The following is a 21,122-nucleotide window of genomic DNA, read 5'->3' as shown; positions in this document are numbered from 1 at the left end:
GAATTTTACATGTTGTATTCTCATGAAATCATTTTATTTTTCTGGCTATCAAAATTTCTGTGTTATCACTACATTTTCTCTTACATGAACTGGGACTTATGCTGACGCTCTCTTTCATATTATGATTGTTAGACTATTTACACAAAAATATTCTTGAAAAACTATTTGCATTATTTATTCTCTTTGCTACTGTGGCCAGGACAATGCTGCTGGAGTCTGACTTTATTCATATTTCCCCACTCTCTGTTCTATTGGTTGCACTTTCTATAGTCACCTTTGTCCCTGTCGCTCCACAGCTCCTCTCTCATCATTCTCTTTCCCAAACTTTTTAATCTACATCTTCATATGGTTAGTCCTTCTTATATTTTATTTATATTTTGAGTCAGGCTTTGGGAGGGAGCCAGGCGTTTTTATTTATTTTTAGTATTTTGTGTTGGGAATGGAAGAAAGGAAAACGGAATTTAGGGTGCTGGTTATATTTTGCTGTGCGGTTTTTAGCCCAGGAGGCTTGTATTCCAAGCTAACAAGTGAGGCTGCTTATCTATTATCTGAGAGGTTTAGAACTCACTATCAGATATTAGGGTGCAGCATCCTTCCAGGACAGCCTGACAGCTGCAGCAGTGTGGCTGGAAGCCTGAGACTGAGTGGAAGGAACCAGAATCCCCGGGGCCGGGGAGGGGCAGGGAAAGGGCAGAGGCTAGCTGAGACTCCTGGAAAGCCCCGGAAAGTGACAGTGAAAAGAAAAAAGCTGGGTTTGATCTTACAAAACCAATTAGGTGTTGATGGTCTTCAGAGGAGCTACGTCACCGGAACCAGGGTGTGGGGGGCGGGTCTATGAGAGCGGCTCCAAAGATTGACAAAGATTTCCTGCCAGAGTGACAGGAAAATCCTCACTCCCCTTCCTATGTGAATGCATTACGCGGTCCCTAACTGTGGGCTGGTTTCCCAGAGAGAACCGGTGTCCTAGATCTCCCCGGAAAACTCTCCTCAGACCGGGTTTCCTGGCTGTGGGCCAGGGAGAGTCAGCAGTGAGCAGCGCAGCGGCGGGCGCCACAGCCAGGCATCCCTGGAACCTCCCAGGTCAGAGGAGCTGTGGGGCGGGAGTGGAGAGGGGCGCGTTTTCTGCAGCTGCTTAAGGATGCTGCTCTCAATGATTCTATTGTGGATATCTTACAGTTGTGGGGCCGTCTGAGATCTTATGAACTACAGTTTATAGTGTTCTTTTCATTTATCCTACATTTACTGGAATAATCAGTCATAAAGTAACTCGTTAGAAATCTGGTAAATTGGAGCTGCTGTTTGTTTTCATGTCAGTTATAAAGCTCCGGGACCATAAATTCATTCTTGCTTTCTTACTCCCTTCTTTTACTAACTGGTTATTCAAGAGAATGCCTTTGGCTTCCATTAAGAGGTATCCACATAGATACCTTTGTGTACAATAATTATATGAGGAAATAGTGCCGTTTTAATTGAACCAGAAAATGTACTTCATTGAGAAAAACTGTTATTGCTGTAAACATTAACATTTATAGGCAGACTTTTTTTAGTGGTTGATGATTTTTTCATCTGGGTTGTATGCAGTTTAGGATGTAAATAAAGCATTTGAAAATGCATCTTCATATGCTTTTTTAATATTACACCGTAGTTCCAGGCAACCCCAGTATTGCTGTGTAAGTATATCAGACCACACCATTTAAGTAGAAAACCCTCTATAGATTAAAATAAAGTGTTAGAAAGTATCTTTTGAATAATTATAATCTTTCGCCTTTATAAGAAATTTGTCTCCTTGGTTGAAGAAAAGCACTCTGCCTTTACACATGTGGCCAACCAATAGTTTGGTTTTTCTGTTTGTTTGTTTTCTTAATTTCAGGATTCGTTAACATACAGTGTTGTGACCTTGGACTTCTTGTAGGAGGCGTGGGAATGCCTAGACCCTGCTGACAGGGCTTTTTGCAGAGATCTCTCTTTGGACAAGTGCAGCAGTCTGGTTTCTGTGGGTGACAATAGTTTTCTTGCAGTCTCCCCAGCTCCTCCCCAGGATTCCTGGTAGAATGACTCTGCATATGTCTGAGCTGTGTGTGAGTGAACTCACATCTTACAGAGTACATTCAAATCCTTACAGGAAAGGAGACATTTTTATTTGTGATATTTTCTCTTTCCTTCATATTTATCTTTTTGGAAGTGTCATGTATTTTCCTTCTATGTAAAGTTCTGGGTGCTTTCTGAAGAATCTCTTTCCCATACATAGGCGTCACACTCCTCAGCCAGTTCTGCTCACCTGTGAATCTGAACTAAGAGCCCTGGATGGTGAAGAGAGGAAACTGTAGCAAAGGATCCAGGTATGTAGGAGGGATTAAGGAAGGAATGTTGAGGGGCTCAAGTCACAGTAAAAAGAGGACATGAAATTGGTTTGGCCAGATTCTATTTCATTCCAAATGTAATAATGTCAGAATGCTCCCACAGTAGGTATTAGAAGACTCTTTGTGAGAATTAATACACAGAGGCAACTGTAATTTAATTTGGTTTTGTATGTGAGGGATGCTGTCCACCTCACACTCACATCCACTGATCACGTCTTCTTACCAATATTAAATATTTTCATTAATATATTTTTAATATACTGTTTAGTCAGAACAATTGATGCCTCTTAGTTTTTCCTGCTCTTATACTTTTAGAGCATTCTGCATTTCCTTTATGTTCTCTATGTTTTATGCTTAATTTCTCCATTTCCCAATATAATGCTTAAAGAATGTTGATGATATTTGTTTGCTTAATATCTCTGCATAGTATCAAACTGTCTATATTACCTGCCCATTGATATGTACTCTCATTAGCCTTCCTATCTATTCTCAATGCTTTGCACTGCTATAGTTTTAATATCTTTTGAAGTCACCCTTCTGTTTGATGCTTCTCTCCTAGTTTTTAAAATTCTTTTTGGTTTCTCAGTGTTTCAAAATGTCAGTATGATTTTGGTGTTTTGAATCTGAAAAAAAAATCCTTTAATATTTCTTCACATGTTTGAATGAGAACATGCTTGCAGTGACTAAGTATTCATGTCTCTTATGTGTTCTTCTGTCTTGTATTGATGTCAGAATTCCAGGTTCTTAGAGAAGACATTTTTTAAACTGTAATCTTTACTAGGCTTGAAGACTTTTACATTGTTGTTACTACTGTTTTTTAGACATATTGTCTAGGTAGTCTTGGCTGTTCTGAAACTCTTTGTAGATAAGGCTTCTCTTGAACATCGACATCTGCTGCCCTAGTCTTTTGAGTGCTGCTGGAATAGAAAGCTTGCATCACCAACCCAAGGTGACTTCTTTCATGGCCACATGGGAGAGCGGCGCATGGCATTTGAGAAGATTGTGCTTCTTCTGCTCTTAGATGGCTGGTTTTCTACCTCCCTTTATTATACTGTTCCCCCTTCTAAGTAGGACTGAAGTATCCATTCTTTGGTCTTCCTTCCTCTTGAGCCTCATGTGGTCCATGAGTTGTCTAGTGGGTATTCCATGCTCTTTGCCTAATTTACACTTATTAGTGAGTACATACCATGTGTGTTCTTTTTGTGACTGAGTTATCTCACTCAAGATAATGTTTTCTAGATCCATCCATTTGCCTGCAAATTTCAGGAAGTCATTGTTTTAATAGCTCCATTGTGTAAATGTACCACATTTTCTGTATCCATTCCTCTGGTGAGGAACATGTGGGCTGTTTCCAGCTTCTGGCTATTATAAATATGGTTGCTATGAACATAGTGGAACATGTGCCCTTATTACATGTTGGAGCATCTTCTGGGTATATGCCCAGGAGTGGTATAGCTGGGTCCTCAGGTAATACTGTTTCCAATTTTCTGAGGAACTGCCAGACTGATTTCCACAGTTGTTGTACTAGCTTGCAATCCCACCAGTAATGGAGGAGTGTTACTCTTTCTCCACATCCTTGACAGCATCTGCTGTCACCTGAGGTTTTGATCTTAGCCATTCTGACTGGTGTGAGGTGGAATCTCAGGGTTGTTTTGATTTGCATTTCCCTAATGACTAAGGATGCTGAACATTTGCTTAGGTGCTTCTATTTAGGAATAGTGATTGTTGCTTCCTGTTATTTTTGTTGTTAGAGGTGGAACTATGTTTGTGTGGCTATCTTCTTTCGAGTTTGTTAAAAGAAGGTTACTTTCTTGCTTTTTCTAGGATGAAAATTCCCTCCTTGTGTTGGAATTTTCCATCTATTATCCTTTGTAGGACTGGATTTGTGAAAAGATACTTGGTAAATTTTTTTCTTTTGTCATGGAATATGTTGGTTTCTCCATCTATGGTAATTGAGAGTTTTGCTGGGTATAGTACCCTGGGCTGGCATTCGTGTTCTCTTAGGGTCTGTACAACATCTGCTCAAGATCTTCTAGCTTTCATAGTCTCTGGTGAGAAGTCTGGTGTAGTTCTGCTAGGTCTGACTTTATATGTTACTTGACCTTTTTCCCTTACTGCTTTTAATGTTCTTTCTTTGTTTTGTGCATTTAGTGTTTTGATTATTATATGACAAGAGGAATTTCTTTTCTGGTCCAATCTATTTGGAGTTCCGTAGGCTTCTCATGTGTTTATGGGCATCTCCTACTTTAGGTTGGGGAGGTTTTTGCCTATAATTTTGTTGCTATTTACTGGCCCTTTAAGTTGGGATTCTTCTCTCTGTTCTATACCTTTTATCCTTAGGTTTCATCTTCTCATTGTGTTCCGGATTTCCTGGATGCTTAGGTTAGGAGCTTTTTGCAGTTCGCATTTTCTTTGACTGTTTTGTCAGTGTTTTCTTGGTATGATCTGCACCTGAGATTATCTCTTCTATCTCTTGCATTCTGTTGGTGATGCTTGCATCTATGACTCCTGATCTCTTTCCTGGATTTTCTATCTCCAGGGTTGTCCTTTGTCTTTAGGTTTTATCTCCTTTGTGATTCCTTTGTTGTTTCTATTTCCATTTTTACATCCTGGATGGTTTTGTTCAATTCCTTCACCTGTTTGGATGTATTTTCTTATAATTTTTTTAAGGGATTTTTTTTGTGTGTGTGTGTTTGTTCTTTAAGGGTTTCTACCTGTTTACCTGTGTTCTGTATTTCTTTAAGGGAGTTATTTATTTCCTTCTTAAAGTCCTCTATCATCATTCTGAGATGTGATTTAAAATCAGAGTCTTGCTTTTCTGCTGTGTTGGAGTATCCAGTGCTTGCTGTGGTGGTTCTGATGATGCCATGTAGTCTTGGTTTCTGTTGATTATGTTCTTGTACTTGCCTCTCATCATCTGGTTATCTGTGGTGTTAGCTGGTCTTGCTATCTCTGACTGTGGCTTGTGCCTCCTGCAATTCTCTATGTCAGTACTCTTGGGAGACCAGCTCTCTCCATGTGGAATTTGGATATGGAGAGCTGCGGCCCAGGGTCAACTCCAGGGTACAGATGGAAACCAGAAGCATACTATCCCTGGCTATTCCTTGGTTCCTGTGTCCTGATGGCTCAGGGCAGGTCCCTCTTGTGCCTGGAATTTGAGCAGAAGTGGTGGTCTCACCTGTGCTATCAGGTGTGTCAACAACACTCCTGGGAGACCAGCTCTCTCCTGGCTGGATTTGGGTATGGAGAGCTGTGGCACAGAGTCAGCTCTGGGAGTGCAAAAGGAAACCAGAAGGATCCTGTCCCTGACTGTTCCTGGGTTCCTATGTCCTGATTGCGCTGAACGGGTTCCTCTTGGGCCAGGACTTTGAGAAATGGTGGTCTCACCTGTTCTCTCAGGTGGCACACAATCTCTGCCAGAGAATAGCCAGGTAGTCAAAGAAGTGTCCCATGAGCAAACTGTATTTAGAGGCTTTGCCTCTAAATGTGATCACACCCTTGAACAAAAGATTAGGGTTTGTTTCTCTGTGTGTGCTGAAACCAGTGTTGGTCAAGCTGGCTTTCCATCAGGCTGATCCTGAATCAAATATCTCAGGGAACTGATCAGGGATGATTTAAAGAGCCTGGTAACAACAGTGAGATTCCAGGATACCCTTCAGTTGACTCATTATTTAACCCCCAGTTTCTGAGGTTTAGTCCATTATCATCGTGGCAGACAGTATGGCAGCATTCAGGCTGAAAGGGCAGTTGTGGCCAGCAAAGATTCTCAATAGTGGACTTTGAAGCTTTCCTTTATCACCATCTGTCTGCTTTCTAAACTTCTGTCATTGATTGCTTCATGTGCTTGAAAACATGTCTAATGCATGATTTGTGAAATGCATTCATGTTCATCATATAGTTTTCTGGAATTGTACCATTTGATCATTTGTTAATAGTCTTTGCTTTATAAGTTGATAGATTTTTCTTTCCCTCTTACCCGCTGAAATTGTGACCAACCATCTCAGCAGAAAATATTTAAACAATTTCCTTGAGTCTTAGCAATTTTTATTCTTTTTTATATTTTTAATAAAGTTGGTGGTGTTGTCATGGGCCAGCTTAAGAGGCATTGGTGGCTCTGAAGACATAAACCATTATGTCAGTTTTTTTAAAATAACTGAGTAGTATTCCATTGTGTAAAGGTACCACATTTTCTTTATTCTTCTGTTGAGGGTCATCTAGGTTCATTCTAATTCCTATCTATTTTGCACACAGTTGCAACAAACATGGTTGTGCAAAGGTCCTTAGGGTAGGTTGGGGTGTTCTTTGGGGTAGATACCGTAGAGTGGTGTGGGTGAATCTTGAAGTAGTTTGATTCTCATCAATTTGAGGAATGACCACAATGATTCACTTAGCGGCTAGACAAGTTTCCACTCCCAGCAGCAATGGAGGAATATTTCTGTTGCTCCACATGTTCTCCAGCAAGTGCTCTCACTTGTATTATTGATTTTAGCTATTCTGACAAGTATAAGATGGGCTCTCAAAGTAGTTTTGATTTGCATTTTCCTGAAAGATAGGGGTGTTAAAAATTTTCTAGATGTTTCTTGACCATTTGAGGTTTCTCCATTTAAAATTTTCGGCTTAAATTTGTAACCCATTTTTAATTGGATTATTTGTTGATTCTAGTTTATTGAGTTCCTTTATATTTTGGATATTATGTCTCTGTTGGATGTGGAATGTGTAAGATGTTTTCCCATACTGTAGGCTACTGCTTTGTCCAAATGATAGTGTCATTGGCCTTATAGAAGCTTTTCTGTTTCCTGAGGATGCTGTTCTGTGTGCCTGTGCTGTTGATGTGTTGTTTTTTTTTTCCTTTAAAAAAAGTCTTCTCCTGTGACAATATGTTCACTTTTCTTTCCTAATCTATCTTTTGTTAGATTCATGGTGTTTGATTTTATACTGAGGTCCTTATTCCACTTGCACTTGAATTATCTGCTAGATGATAAGATTGCATCTACTTGCATTACTCTAAATGCAGACATCCAGTTAGGCCAGCACTATTTGTTGAAGATGGTATCTTTTTTCAGTTTGTATTCCTGGCTTCTTTATCAAAATTTAGATGGCCATATGTATTTATGTCTAGATCTTCAGTTCATTTCATTGATCAATGTGTCTGCTTTTCTGCCAATATATTGAGGTTTTTAGACTTGTTTTGTAGAAAACTTGAAATTGGGAATGTTGAGAACACAAGAAGTTCTCTTATTGTTCATGATTGAGCATATATATATATATATATATATATATATATATATATATATAGCTTATTTATATAAGTGTGAATTTACCAATTTAAAATCTGAGAAAAATTGTGTTGGAATTTGGATGAGGAATTCCATGAATCTGTAGATTTCTTGTTGTAGTATTAGTATCTTAATCCTCTTGATCCACAAGCATGAGAAGTCTTTCCATCTTTTAATATCTTCTTCAATTTTTTCAAAGTCTTGAACCTTTTATTGTACAAGTTTTTCACCTGTCCGCACAGAGTTACCATCAACATACAGTATATTATTTGAGGCTATTGTATAATGTGTTATTTTCCTGATTTTTATTTTTTAAATCAGTTTGTATCTCTTATATATGAAGGTTTTTTATTTTTGTGCATTGATTTTCTTTCAGCTATTTTGGAGAAAGTTTTTATCAGTTGTAGAAGTTCCCTGGTGGAATTTTTTGGGTCACTTTTATATACTGTCACATCATTTGCAGATAAGAATATTTTGACCTCTTCCTTTGTAATCCATTATCTACTTGATCTCCTTCTGTTGTCTTATTGCTCTAGCTAAGAATAAATGTATTATTTTGAATAGATATGGAGAAAGTGAATAGCCTAGTTTGTTCCTGATTTTAGTGGAATTGCTTTGAGTTCCTCTCCATTTAAATTGATCTTGACTCTAGGTTTGCTGTAAGCTGCCTTTATGATATTTAAGTATGTCCTTTGTATTTTTTATTTCTACAGGATTTTATGGTGAAACAGTGTTGCATTTTTCTAAGGTCTTTTCTGTATGTATTGATATAATCATGTCTTTTTTTCAATTTGTTTTGTATGGTGAATTATATTTTTTGATTTTTGTATACTGTAGTATTCTTTCAGCTCTATTACAAAGCCTGGTTGATCATGGTTGGTGATCTTCCTGATGTGTTTTTGGATTCTTTTTTCAAGTATTTTGTGAGTATTTTTGCGTATATGTTCATAGAGGAAACTGGTCTGTAGTTGCATCTTTATGTGGTTTTTGTTGTATCTGTATGTGCTTTGGGTATCAGGATAATGTGGCCTGATGAAATATTCCACTGTTTCTTATGAAATAATTTGAGGAGTATTAATTTTAACTCTGTCTTTTGAAAGTAGTATTATTCTGGGCTAAAACCATCTCTTCCTTTGCTTTTGTTGATGGTGGTGGTTTGGAGACTTTTAATGACTTCTATTTCACTGGGGTTCGATATGTCTATTTGCTTATATGGTGTTGATATCACTTTGGAATGTGGTACCTACTGATAAAATTATCCATTTCTTTTACATCTTTCATTTTGGTTGAGTAGAAGTCTTTAATATTTTATGATTCTCTGGATTTCCTCAGCTTCTGTTTTGTTTCTGATTTTGCTTATTTAGATGTTTTCTCTCAACCTTTTAGTTAGTTTAAATAAGGTTTTGTCAATCTTGTTGACTATGTCAAAGAAGCAACTCTTTGTTTCATTGATTCCTTGTATTGTTTTCTGTTTCTATTTCATTGATGTCAGCCTTTACTGATTTTTAAATTTTTTTATTTTTTATTTTCATTTATTTGTATGTATGTATGTATGTATGTATGTATGTATGTATGTATGTATTTTTGCTATTTATACTCTTTCTTGGGCTTGATTACTTTTCTGTATGTGAAAGTTTTCAGTTGTGCTGCTTAGTTGCTAGGATGACATCTCTGCAGACATACTTTGTTCCATTATGTCTTAACCCATTTTTAATGCAATAAGATTGTTCACTTTCCATTTGTTTGTGAGCATGGCATAACTGAATTCTTCAAGACAGCTTGAAATGTACTGCTTATTTCTGCACCTTAGATGGCCACAAACTCCTCTATAAACAACTACATTTTCCAAAGGGATTTTTTGGTTTGGCATATTAGAGGGCCTTTAACATTCTTCCTGGAAGAAAAAATTGTTCATGACTTAGCACTACCACAATATCACCATCTAGTGAGGAAAGCCAGAGCACAGGATGAATTCAGCAATATGGTTGAATTGGCTGAGAGACCACTAACTTCCTGATATAGAGGTACAGTGTCCCACTATTAGATTCATCTTAGGTCTAGGCTGTCAGTAAACATATGTGGATGCTGTACAGAGCATGTCCAAGGCAGCATAGCAGCTGGAGCTATGGGGTTGTCTGACTGAATATGAGTGGGAGGGACCAGTCTTTATGGGCAGGTATAGTATCAAGACTAGGAGTGTGAAGGGGGAAAAATTAGTGGAATAGATTCTACAAAGGTAATTAAGGAAGGAAAAGCATTTGGCCTGAAAGGGTTTAAGGAGGTACCAGGAATAGAAACAGAGCTATGATGGACTGCTGGAAAAGCAGAAGGTACTCTTAACCAATGAACCATCTCTCCAGCCACAACTGCACTTGAAAAGATATTACATAATCTGAACTGGAGAAAAAAATCTAAACTGTAGTGATGATGGCAAATCATTATCTGCTATTCAAAAAATCGTGGTGGAAAAAGACCTTCTGAATGTATGTCATGTAATAAGCCATTGTGTACATTGTCTATTGAAGGACTGTAGTGCCTAACTGCTGAGAATACTTCGTAGCACTTTTGGAAAACTTTAGTCTTTGAAATACTGCCATATCTCACCTATATCACAAAAGTGCCACTAATATCTTTGGTCTTTTTTACCTCAGCAAACATTTTGTCCCACAGCATATAATAAATGAGTAATTGTCAATTGCAGGGTCTGTTAATATTCATGAATGTGGCTGTGGAATACCCATAGGATGAATAGGAGTATTTAGACTCAGCCCAGAGGACATTGTACGTATATGTGATGCTGGAGAATTATAGCCATCTATTCTTTGTAGGTAAGGATGCTCTTCTTATAGACTGCCTGATAAATCCATTGTATTTACTTGCTTTGTATATATGTAAACTCTCTGTACTGTCTAAAGATCCCCAGAAATGAGGGGTATTATGGTTATCAACATAATCCTATCATGGTGCATCCTTTACCTTTGTGTGTGTGTGTGTGCGTGTGCGTGTGCGTGTGCGTGTGCATGTGTTCTCTGGAAGTGTGATGAGTGTTATATTCTGAATGTTTTCTCCATCTCTCTTATTTTCTCTTTAAGTAAAGGGCAGCAATACTTTGTAAGCATACTAGATATAGCACTGATATGAGCAATGGAAAGAGCTCAGGTGGTGTGCTAGTACACATGCAAAGCAGGCCAATCAATAACATCCCTCTAAGGCCTGTGTGTCATCTACCGCCTCCAGGATCCTTACAGAGCATTTTTAGTATTTTTACACTGCAGAACAGTTGGGGAATCATTTGTATAATCCTCTTTGTCTACTGGCACTGTGATGTCTTAGAAATTCAGATGAATTCTGAAGAATTTCTTTTCTTAATGTTGAAGTCTAAGTCATAAGCCGAACCTGTTCTGCTGTGAAGCAGAAGAAAGAGTCCTGTAAGGGGGAGAGAAAATCTATAGCAATGGGATCATTGAATATTTTGGAGGAACAGAAGTAAGAGTAGTGAGGATTTTAAGTAAGAGTGGAAATGGCATGGGGAGGGGATTGGAAGAGATGTCCCAGTAGTGAATAGCACTTGCGTGTCTTAAAAACATGTGGATTATTTCTCAGCACCTCATGATGGTTTCAATTGCAGGAAATCTGATGACTTCTTTCAAGCTCAGTAGGCACCATGCACAAACACAGAACTTGTACATACCTGGTGTATAACACTACTACCCATACACTAAAATAAAAATGTAATAAAAGTTTTTGAAAGCAATGGGACTAAATGGGACATGAGATTGATTTTGTCCCATTTGATTTAAATAGAAATGGTTCTAGAACATTCATTAATTAAACTATTATACTCAATCCTGTCTTACTTGGTAATGATAAATAATATTAGAAGACATAATTTATTTGACTATGCATATGTATGATGCTATTCCATTAGTATCACTTTTTTGGTGTGCATAGCAATAATGGCTGAATTTCATTATCTTCATTTAAGCATTATTGCCTCAAAGTTTGTTGACTGATCTTTTGGCTGTGAAGACTTCAGTAGTTTCTTTATATTCTTTTCCTTTTGTGGTCATTTTCCCCTGATATAATGACAGCAGGACCTTGATTAGAATTATTTAGTATCTCTGAAGACTTTTAAACTGTCTATATTGTCTTCCCACTGATTTCTCATGTGTTTTGTTTTGTTTTTAAATAATTTCCACTGTAATAATTTTAGTTGCTTTGGAAATCACGGTTTAATGTTTGGCAAGCCTTGAATGCTCCGTGCTTTCTCAAAATTCCAAATGTAGTTAGGATTAATTTGTTCAAATATATATTGCTTTGAATCTTTAGAAAACAGAAACCTTCTTGTTGATTGTGTACCTGTGTTTGAATGAAAACATGTTACCCTGTGTCACTGATCACCTGTCATGTGTGTAAGTTCTGCTTTGATTTCCTGTTACTGTTGAATGCTGTTAATCAATGAGTATTAATCAATGAATGCAAGACTGTACAGTAAGAAGCCATTTTATGCAAAACCACCTGTGATATTAGAAACGTACTTGAATTCCTTGCTTATTTCATTGTAGAATCTATACACTAACCTGCACTGGTAACTGCAGGAAGTTGGATCTCCAATGACTCTGTCCCTCAATTCTTTCTATTACTTTGTCTGAAAGATTAGAAATTAGAGAGCTACCTGCTTCTGCCACCACAATGCAGACATTAAAAGCCTGAGCAGTCATTCCCAACTCTCCCTCACTCTTCCTCTCCTCCTGCCTTCCCCAGCTTCAGTCTACAGCCTTTTTTGCTATAATGCCATACTTACTTCTCATACAAAACAGCTATTAGCATAGTTGCAGAGATTCCTCCTCCATGGTAGAATGTATTTTGAGAGGGAGGGGGGGAGGCAAGTGAGGAGTAAACAAACATTTACACATCCTGCTAGGCTATCACCCACAACACAGCAATTAATAATTGAGAACATAGTGATACACTTTCAGAGCCAATTGATAAGAAGTGTGGTCCCAACATTCTCCTATTTGCTGAATATCACTGTTCTCTTGCACCAAAACCCCGGAAAAATTTATATAATGGTATAGTTTTATTCACTGCAGCGCACTGCCTTGTCTATGTTCTAAAATTTCTGAGTCTCACTATTTTTGTATCACTTGTCAAATTTGTGAGTTGAATAAAACTTCCTGAACATTTCTCAGTATTTCACAATGATCTTCATGCACACTCTTGGGCAGGTTTAAGCTGTACATGAGCTTGTATACATTGTCGTGTTCCAAAATTATACCTTTAAAGTTTCATGATATTTGTATGGATTGGTTCACATGAAATTAAGCTGAAGGTATTTCTTTTCTTTTTCATTTTTTAAAATCATTTTCTTTATTTACATTTCAAATATTATCCCCTTTCCAAGTTTTCCCTCCAAAATCTCCTATGCCATCCCCTCCTCCCACTGTTCCCCAACCCACCCACTCCTGCTTCCTGGCCCTGGCATTCTCCTATGGGGCATAGAACCCTCACAGGACCAAGGGCCTCTCCTCCCATTGATGGCTGACTTGGTCATCCTTTGCTACATATGCAACTAGAGCCATGAGTCCCACCATGTGTTTTCTTTGATTGGTGGTTTACACCCAGGAAGCTCTAGGGGTACTGGTTAGTTCATATTATTGTTCCTCCTATGGGGCTGCAAACTCCTTCAGCTCCTTGGGTAATTTGTCTAGCTCCTTCATTGGGACCCTGTGCTTCATCCATGGATGGCTGTGAGCATCCACTTCTCTACTTGTCAGGCACTGGCAGAGCCTCTCAGGAGACAGCTTTATCAGGCTCCTGTCAGCTAGCTCTTGTTGGCATCCTCAATAGTGTCTGAGTTTGCTGGTTGTTTATGGGATGAATCCCCAGATAGAGTAGTCTCTGCTCCAAACTTTGTCTCTGTAACTCCTTCCATGGATATTTTGTTCTGGAATATCCAGCAATACCACTCCTGGGCATATACCCAGAAGATCCTCCAACTTCTAATAAGGACACATGCTCCATTATTTTTATTTATGTATAATAAACATTTATATTATTATTTGTTAAATAATATAAAATATAATATATATATATAAAATATTATAAAGAACACATCTTATAAAATCTTATCAGCCTTATTTATAATAGCCAGAAGCTGGAAAGAACCCAGATGTCCCTCAGCAGAGGAATGGAAATAGAAAATGTGGTACATTTACACAATGGAGTACAACACATCTATTAAAAACAATGAATTTATGAAATTCTTAGGCAAATGGATGGACCTGGAGGATATCATCCTAAGTGAGGTAACCCAATCACAAAAGAACACACATGATATACACTCACTGATAAGTGGATATTAGCCCAGAAAATCAGAATACCCAAGATACAATTTGCAAAACACATGAAATTCAAGAAGAAGGAAGACCAAAGTGTGGATATTTCGATCCTTCTTAGAAGGTTGAAGGTATTTCTTAAAAGTTTTGCTTGAGTTTTATTTCATGATGAATTTTCTGATATATCTATAATACTAGCATTGTTTAAAGAATTTAACCATGATTTCAAACAGAATTTTTATTGAGTGATTTTTAGTGTGGAATTTCTGATGTAAAACAAGCCATAAGGACATTATAAAATGTTCAGTATTTGTTCATGTGCAGCAGTGTTCTGAGTTTCAGTGGAACATGACTGCATAATTGAATCTAAGCCTTTGTTCTGAATTATGTGTAGACATAACCCAGATTGAGTGATGTCTTTCAATGACAGTTTTGTAGACACAGTTTCATTCATCTCCCTGTGGTCTTCTCTCTCTCTCTCTCTCTCTCTCTCTCTCTCTCTCTCTCTCTCTCTCTCTCTCTCTCCTCCCTGAATGCAGCAGAGGTTGTGATGCAGGCTCCTCCCCTAGGTTCCCTAGGCCTATGAATTCTCTTGTTTTGAGCCATTTTTACAAGACCAGGTACTACTGTGGCAGTAAGCCTGGAACAGTGAAAACCAACAATCTTCCCTAATTTTAGTTAACTCATATTTTCCCAATACCAATTTTCTGGTGTATATGAAATTTGGGAGAAATAAATGGGGTCACCACATGTTTCATGAGGGTCTTTTCCTGGGAGATGCAAAATGCACATGCATGTCCTCATCCAAAATGGGATCTGAGAATAGAACCAAATATGGATGCCATTAAGTCCATCTTGTTAAACTAATGAGCTTTATTGGGATTATTTAACAGTATTATGGGGAAGAAGCCATTTACAAGAATGAAAGGAACTCAAAGATAATTACTGTCATGAAACTCTAACCCAGCAGTGGATATAGCTTATGCGTAGAGGACACTGGGAGCACACTGCACACCTGCAGTCATACCCACAGTTTCTAAGCAGCATGATGGTATGAGTTTCTTCATGGGAGTTAAATACAGTGAATCCTGTCAGATTGAGGAATTTTTCTTGATAGTATTTTTAGTGGTTTATTTCCTTTCTTAATCAGCTTCCTGTCAATATGGAACATTTCAGACTATAGAAAATAGTTACACAACAGCGTATTCTTGGTTTTTCGAGACAGGGTTTCTCTGTATCGCCCTGGCTGTCCTGGAATTCACTCTGTAGACCAGGCTGGTCTCACACTCAGAAATCTGCCTGCCTCTGCCTCCCAAGTGCTAGGATTAAAGGCGTGCACCACCACCACCTGGCTACAATAGCACATTCTTGAGCTTCTCCCTTTTGTATTCATCATGAAATATTTGACATTGAAAAAGTTATGACACTCCTCTTGACAATATTATTTTATGAAAGTTCTCCTCCATACTGATCTATAAAAACATTGTTCAATAGAGTCAGCTGTCTTCCAAGAAGTTTACTTGCCCACTGAAGCTCCTCCTCTATGGTATCTCCCATCTTCAGAACTTTTCACAGTGTAAACTATTAATATTTTCTAAGATTTAATCTGTATTTAACATGTTTCACAAGTTCCTTGTGTTCACAATGACACTCTAGTGTGAAGCCTCTAGTTGTTGTAAGGACATAGTTCAGATAAATCCCATGCCACATTATTTACTATGGACTCTTTTCCATGGAGTGTTTTCTTATATTTTCATAGATATGGATGGTATGTAAAGACTTTATCATATGCTATACATTTGAAAGACTTCTTACCTCTATGAATTTTCAGATACAATCTAAGATATGAGGCAATGGGAAAGGATTTCTCATATTCTCTTTATTTGTAAGGTTTCTCTCCTGTATCAATTATCTGATCTGTTTTAAGAGATAAGGGATTAATAAAGAATTTCTCATATTTATTGCATTTCTAAGATTTTTCTCCTGTGTGAATTTTCTCATGGCTTCTAAGACCTAAAACAACTGAAAGGACTTCTCATATTCAGTACATTTATAAGGCATCTCACCTATATACATTGTCTGATATCTCCTAAGTTTTCTGAATAAAGCTCTTGCCAAATTTATTGCATTTATAAGGTTTATAATTTATATGAATGTTCATATAATTTATATGAATGTTCATATACATTTATATGATGTAATCTAAGAACTGAACTAATGATAAAGGATTTCTCACATTCACTGCATTCATAAGACTTCTGTCCTGTATGGATTGCCTAATGTCTCTGAAGATTTTGTTTCTTGACAAATCCTTTGGAACATTTATTACATATAGTATTTTCTTTCCTGCATGTATTCCTGATGTTTTCTAATACCTGAGCAGCAAAAGAAGGATTTACTATACTCATTAAGTTTGCCAGTGTTCTTTCTAGAATGGATTCTGTATTGTCCTTCAATGTCTAATGCATAATAAGAGCACTTACCACATTCTGTACATTTGTCAGGACTTTTCATAATGCATGTTGTTATTTAGTTGCAAGTTCCTGAGTTATGACATGCAGAAGGGCTTACCACATTTTGTACATTTATGTACAATGATTTGATTATGGCTTAAGGTCTTTCCCTCATTTCCAGCAGTGGTACAGTTTTTAATCCACTGTGAATTCATTTCAGTGAGTGTTTATGTTTAGAATCAAAGCTTTATCAGTCTCTGTAATTTTATCTATTTCCTTTCTAGTTTAGATTTGTAGGTTTTGCCTAATAATGGTATTATTATCAAAGCGATACATGCCACAAAGTCAGCATGCAACCGATTTCATGTTGGTAGTTTACTGGAGTGGGGATATGCAGAGGTTGCCTTTTGATGAGGGTGGAGGGGAGAAGGGAGCAGAGAGAGGATAGACTGGCCTTTTAGAAGCTCATGTGCAAGGCGGGGATAAGCAACTTGTGGTGACAGTGGGGATGGGTCTCATCTTCACAGACTGTGATGCTATCCTGCTGTTGCTAGCTCCCTTGAGCAGGTGGTAGAGACAGGCTTGCTTGCTAACTTTCCTCTCTTTTGTTTAGTATAAAAGAGGAGGAACTAAGAGGGGGTAATGTTAAGTATGAAATGAGGGCTCCATTCTCTGTAAACAACTTGCTATTGTTTGGAGGGATTGTCATCTATGGGGCCCTTTTGGTCCTTCACATCAGGTCACACTTGGTTGTTGTGAACTTCAGAGACTGTGACTAGTGGTTGGCAGTTCTGTAACAATGGATTGTTTAATTAGAGATTTTTTTTTAATTTGTTGTTGGAGACATGCAAAGAAGCAATAGATAAAGCAGAGTGTGATTAGGAAAAGGAAGAAAATGGGGAGGGTCAGAAAGTGTGATATCTAATTTCATATGGGGTTTTTGAAAGCCCAGGGGTTGGAATCCTTGAGTTGTTATATAAGTTGGATTTTTGTTTTTTCTGTATCTGATAGGTTGACATAGAAGCAGCATTCGTCTTGGAGGAAGAGACAAAGGTTACCTTTTTCAGCTTTAAGAGGATATAATCCAGATCAGTTTTGGAGTACCACCATAGACAGGGAATCAGTTTGTCCTTGAAAAGTTAGTATAGTTTGTGCCACCTTCTGGAGCTTCTGGACAAACTGGGAATTAAAGTGATGATGCAAAATCAGGGAAGTGGTCTATCCTGCTGTCCTAGTTAGGATGCCTGCAGTTATTGTGAATGCCAGGAGAGGCTAGGTTTGAATAATAATGGACAGGACAGCTAGTTAGTCCATGATTGGAATCAGTAGGGACTCTTCTCATTTTATCACCCCCAATTACTAGAGTGCAACCTCCTGACCAACTAGAAAATAGTCAGTAGAAGACTTGAGTATCACAAAATATCATGTGGTCAGTACAGTGGAGATGAGATGAGAGATCAAAGATTATGGTTTTGTTGAAGACTAGGAGATTAAACACCCCTACAGAATGTGTACCAGATGCTTTAATACAGTCATGCAAAAGAGGGTGAAGTGAAAAAGGTAGGGAGGTAGGGAGGGAATCATGGCAATACTAGGGAACATGGTCTTGTTGAGGTTGAAAGGTAGGAAGGGAAATTATGTTGAGGCAAGGGAGTAAAAAACTTGAGGTGACATAGATGAATCCTGTGATGGAGGGCATCAAGCTTAGCAGTTGTGGATGGTAAAAGAATTACACTGAAGGTCTCCTACCATTTAGGGGATTACCTAACTGGTAGGGTGAGAACATTGGTTGGGAGGAGAGAGAAGGACCTGATTTCCAATGTTGATTGGGGATGGAAAGAATTTAGCATGTGGCTGGGGTAGAAAGAGGTCAGTATTGTTTCATAGGAGGGAGCAGAAATGACAGAGTAGGGGAGTGAGTAGGTGATTGGGGAGAGGTATTTGCACAACAGATTGGGAGTCACAACCATGGGAGTCTGTTTGTGAGCTCAATAGCAAGACAGAAAGTGGTTGCTTGGGCCAATAGCAAGAGCTTTAGCCATTCGAGGTGAGTTCTTGGGACAGATTGACCAGTGTAATTTTTAAAGTACAGTTAGTTCATTCTACCATTCCAGAAAACTGGAAGTGGGATATGGAAATACTAAGGGATGTTGAGGGCATTAGGTAGGATTTGAGAAATACACAGGTGAATTCAAGTCCATTGTCTGACTGGAGGGAGGCACAGACTTCAAAGCCAGGAATGATCACTCTGAGGGGGAGCTCATAGACTTAGCTCTTTTGTTGGTGGTGGGAAATGACTCTACCCACCCTGAGAAGGTATACACCATGACCAGAAGATACCTACCATGTTTAACAGTTAAAATATGGTGTAAAGTCAAGGTACCAGTCTATCCTGGGATGAAAGCCTTTGGCCTCCTGTGTTGGTAAGATTAAAGCCTTAGAATAACTTATATATGAAAATATGAAAAATACTGTCACACATTCTGAAGAATTTAGACAAGCCTTAGAAAGACTTATAAATGAAAATAACAATACTGAGACACAGAGGAATTTTGACAAGAAATACTGAGCTTCTGCATGTTGAAACTGAAGGGGAGCTCTGAGTCATTAACTATATACAAAGCCTAAAATAAGCTTTTGCTAATTTTTTTTTTTTTGCAAAGATTGACTTCATCTGCAAATACATTAGTATCAGATTCAGAAGTCAGACAAATATCACTTGAATCTTTGGCTTTTGAAAATGCCAATCCAAAATGCAAATGGGTGATTAGACTTTAGAGACAAGATCATCACCAGTAGATGAATGGATTAGAAATACAAATAATGTTGAATATCATGTTCATAATTCTAGTCTGATAGGAGAAGTAATTTCTCAATGTTTTAAGAAAAGTCAAAATGTTAAATGTTTTAATTGTGGTAAGCAAGGTCATTTGATATGGGATTGTAGGCAAAGCATTCCTGGACACAGTGCTTTTCCTAGAGATAAAAAATTAAAGATCTATATAGAAAACGTTTCTGAATTGATGAATTTAATACCCTTCACTAATGCTGAAATTGCCTCATTATGTCCAGCAAATGAACACTGGCATAGAACTTGCAGTAATTTTGGGGGGAAGAGGTTAACAACAAATAGCTCAAAAGCAAGATACTTAAATTTATAAAAAGAACTAATTGAATTATCAGTCATATAGTTAAAGGAACAGCAAATTTTGGACCCCCTAAATTCTGTACTATTGGAAATTAATCAGGGAAGGCAGGTTATCAGTCAAGTTATTCCTAGGGCTTCTAAAGGGACAAATGTGCCCCATCTTTAATTGTTGTTTAACTGATTGTTGTAAAGTTGTTCATTTTTCCCTATTTCAAGGCCACTTTTCAACCCAGATTAAATCTTCCCTGGTCCATTCCAGGCAAAGAGTAACGTATTTAGTAGCAGCCCTTAGAATTGAGGGTTCTTATGATATTGATATTTTAGTTAGTCCCTCTTATTTGGAGGCATTTTCCCTATTCTCCACTGGCAAGGACCACATTTAAATCTTCAAATATGACTCTATCCAGCAAAATTGGGGTTATATTAGCCACTGGGGCGGGTCTAATTGTCCCTTTTGTACCATCTGAGAATTCCCATTTATAAAAATCTTGAGCAAAAAATGCTCAGGAGAGATTACCTACTCCCATCAGGAATCTCATCTCATCTTAGGATAGTCTTATCTGCCCCTGTGTCTGCCTACTAGGTATTTAAAACTTTTATTACCAATTTTCATTGAAAGTTGAGGGTTATTTTTCTCTGCTATGTTAGTGACCCTCTGTTTTTGGTTCTTCTGGCTTACTGCTGGACCTGAGTATTGCCATGCAAGGAGTTTAAAGGTGGCAGGGGTTTGCCTTGTTTATTCTTTTTAGATTTGTAGTCCTTTTTACAATGTGAGCTTTTCTTGTAGCTGGGACAGATGGATTTAGGAAGTTAAAGGTCAGCTGTGTCATTTGGGGGGCAGGGGTGGATCTCCTATCCAGTGTCTGGTCTCTCCATATTTAAAAGATGTGGAGTTAGACCCTGTTGCAGCTACAAAGGGTTGAGAGAGACAAAACCTTGTATGAGACAGTCCCTATATTGTGGGATCCATTTATTGTAATATTCATTTTATAGACTTTGGCATGCCTGTGCTCCAGGTTCATTCCATCCCAGATACAAATTTTTAGGACCATTTCTTTTGCTTCAGGGTCTGTATTTTTCTGTCTAAACTGGCTTGCATCTTTAGTATAAAGTCCAAGAGAATTTTGGTTGGTGTTTGCTTTAGGAAGTTTTGTGAAGAGGCCTGTCCAGACCCTATGGATGAAGGAGTTAAATGTTCCCAGGACTGCACATAAGTGCTCAAAGTAGATTGCAGGTAGAAAGGCCTGCTGAATCTCTATGGAGAAGTTACCCTGGACACACAGCTGTTCATGATTCCAGTTTATTAGCTGAATGAGGAGGTGCCTTTGTTGTGGTGCTATTTGTTGATTATGTAATTCATTTTTCCTAGCCTATATCTGACATTCATCTCTAAACATGGTTTTCCACCTCACAAACAAAGGACCATGGAGAATAGATAGGCATACATCTCTCAAGGCTTAGGAGGGTAAAAGGTTAGTATTGAAACTCTGCAAGAGGCATGAATTCCATGCTTGTAGATGACTTGTCATAGTTCTTTTAGTCTGATT

At 38.0% G+C, this 21,122-nt stretch overlaps 1 protein-coding gene across 1 annotated transcript in view; it reads left to right on the top strand.

Annotated features, from left to right (window-relative positions):
• The first annotated feature begins 900 nt into the window (after positions 1 to 900).
• LOC110337918 (zinc finger protein OZF-like) overlaps positions 901 to 21,122 on the top strand; it is a 37,643-nt gene continuing 17,421 nt past the window's right edge. Inside the window, 3 exon segments of the mRNA XM_029532875.1 lie at positions 901 to 1,080; positions 2,249 to 2,339; positions 10,338 to 10,464. The gene's annotated coding sequence lies outside the window, so the exon portion shown is untranslated.

Source organism: Mus pahari, chromosome 21, assembly GCF_900095145.1.
Source record: "Mus pahari chromosome 21, PAHARI_EIJ_v1.1, whole genome shotgun sequence".
Classification (NCBI taxonomy): domain Eukaryota; kingdom Metazoa; phylum Chordata; class Mammalia; order Rodentia; family Muridae; genus Mus; species Mus pahari.
The sequence above is the reverse complement of the archived record's forward strand: the minus strand, read 5'-3'. Positions and strand labels throughout refer to the sequence as shown.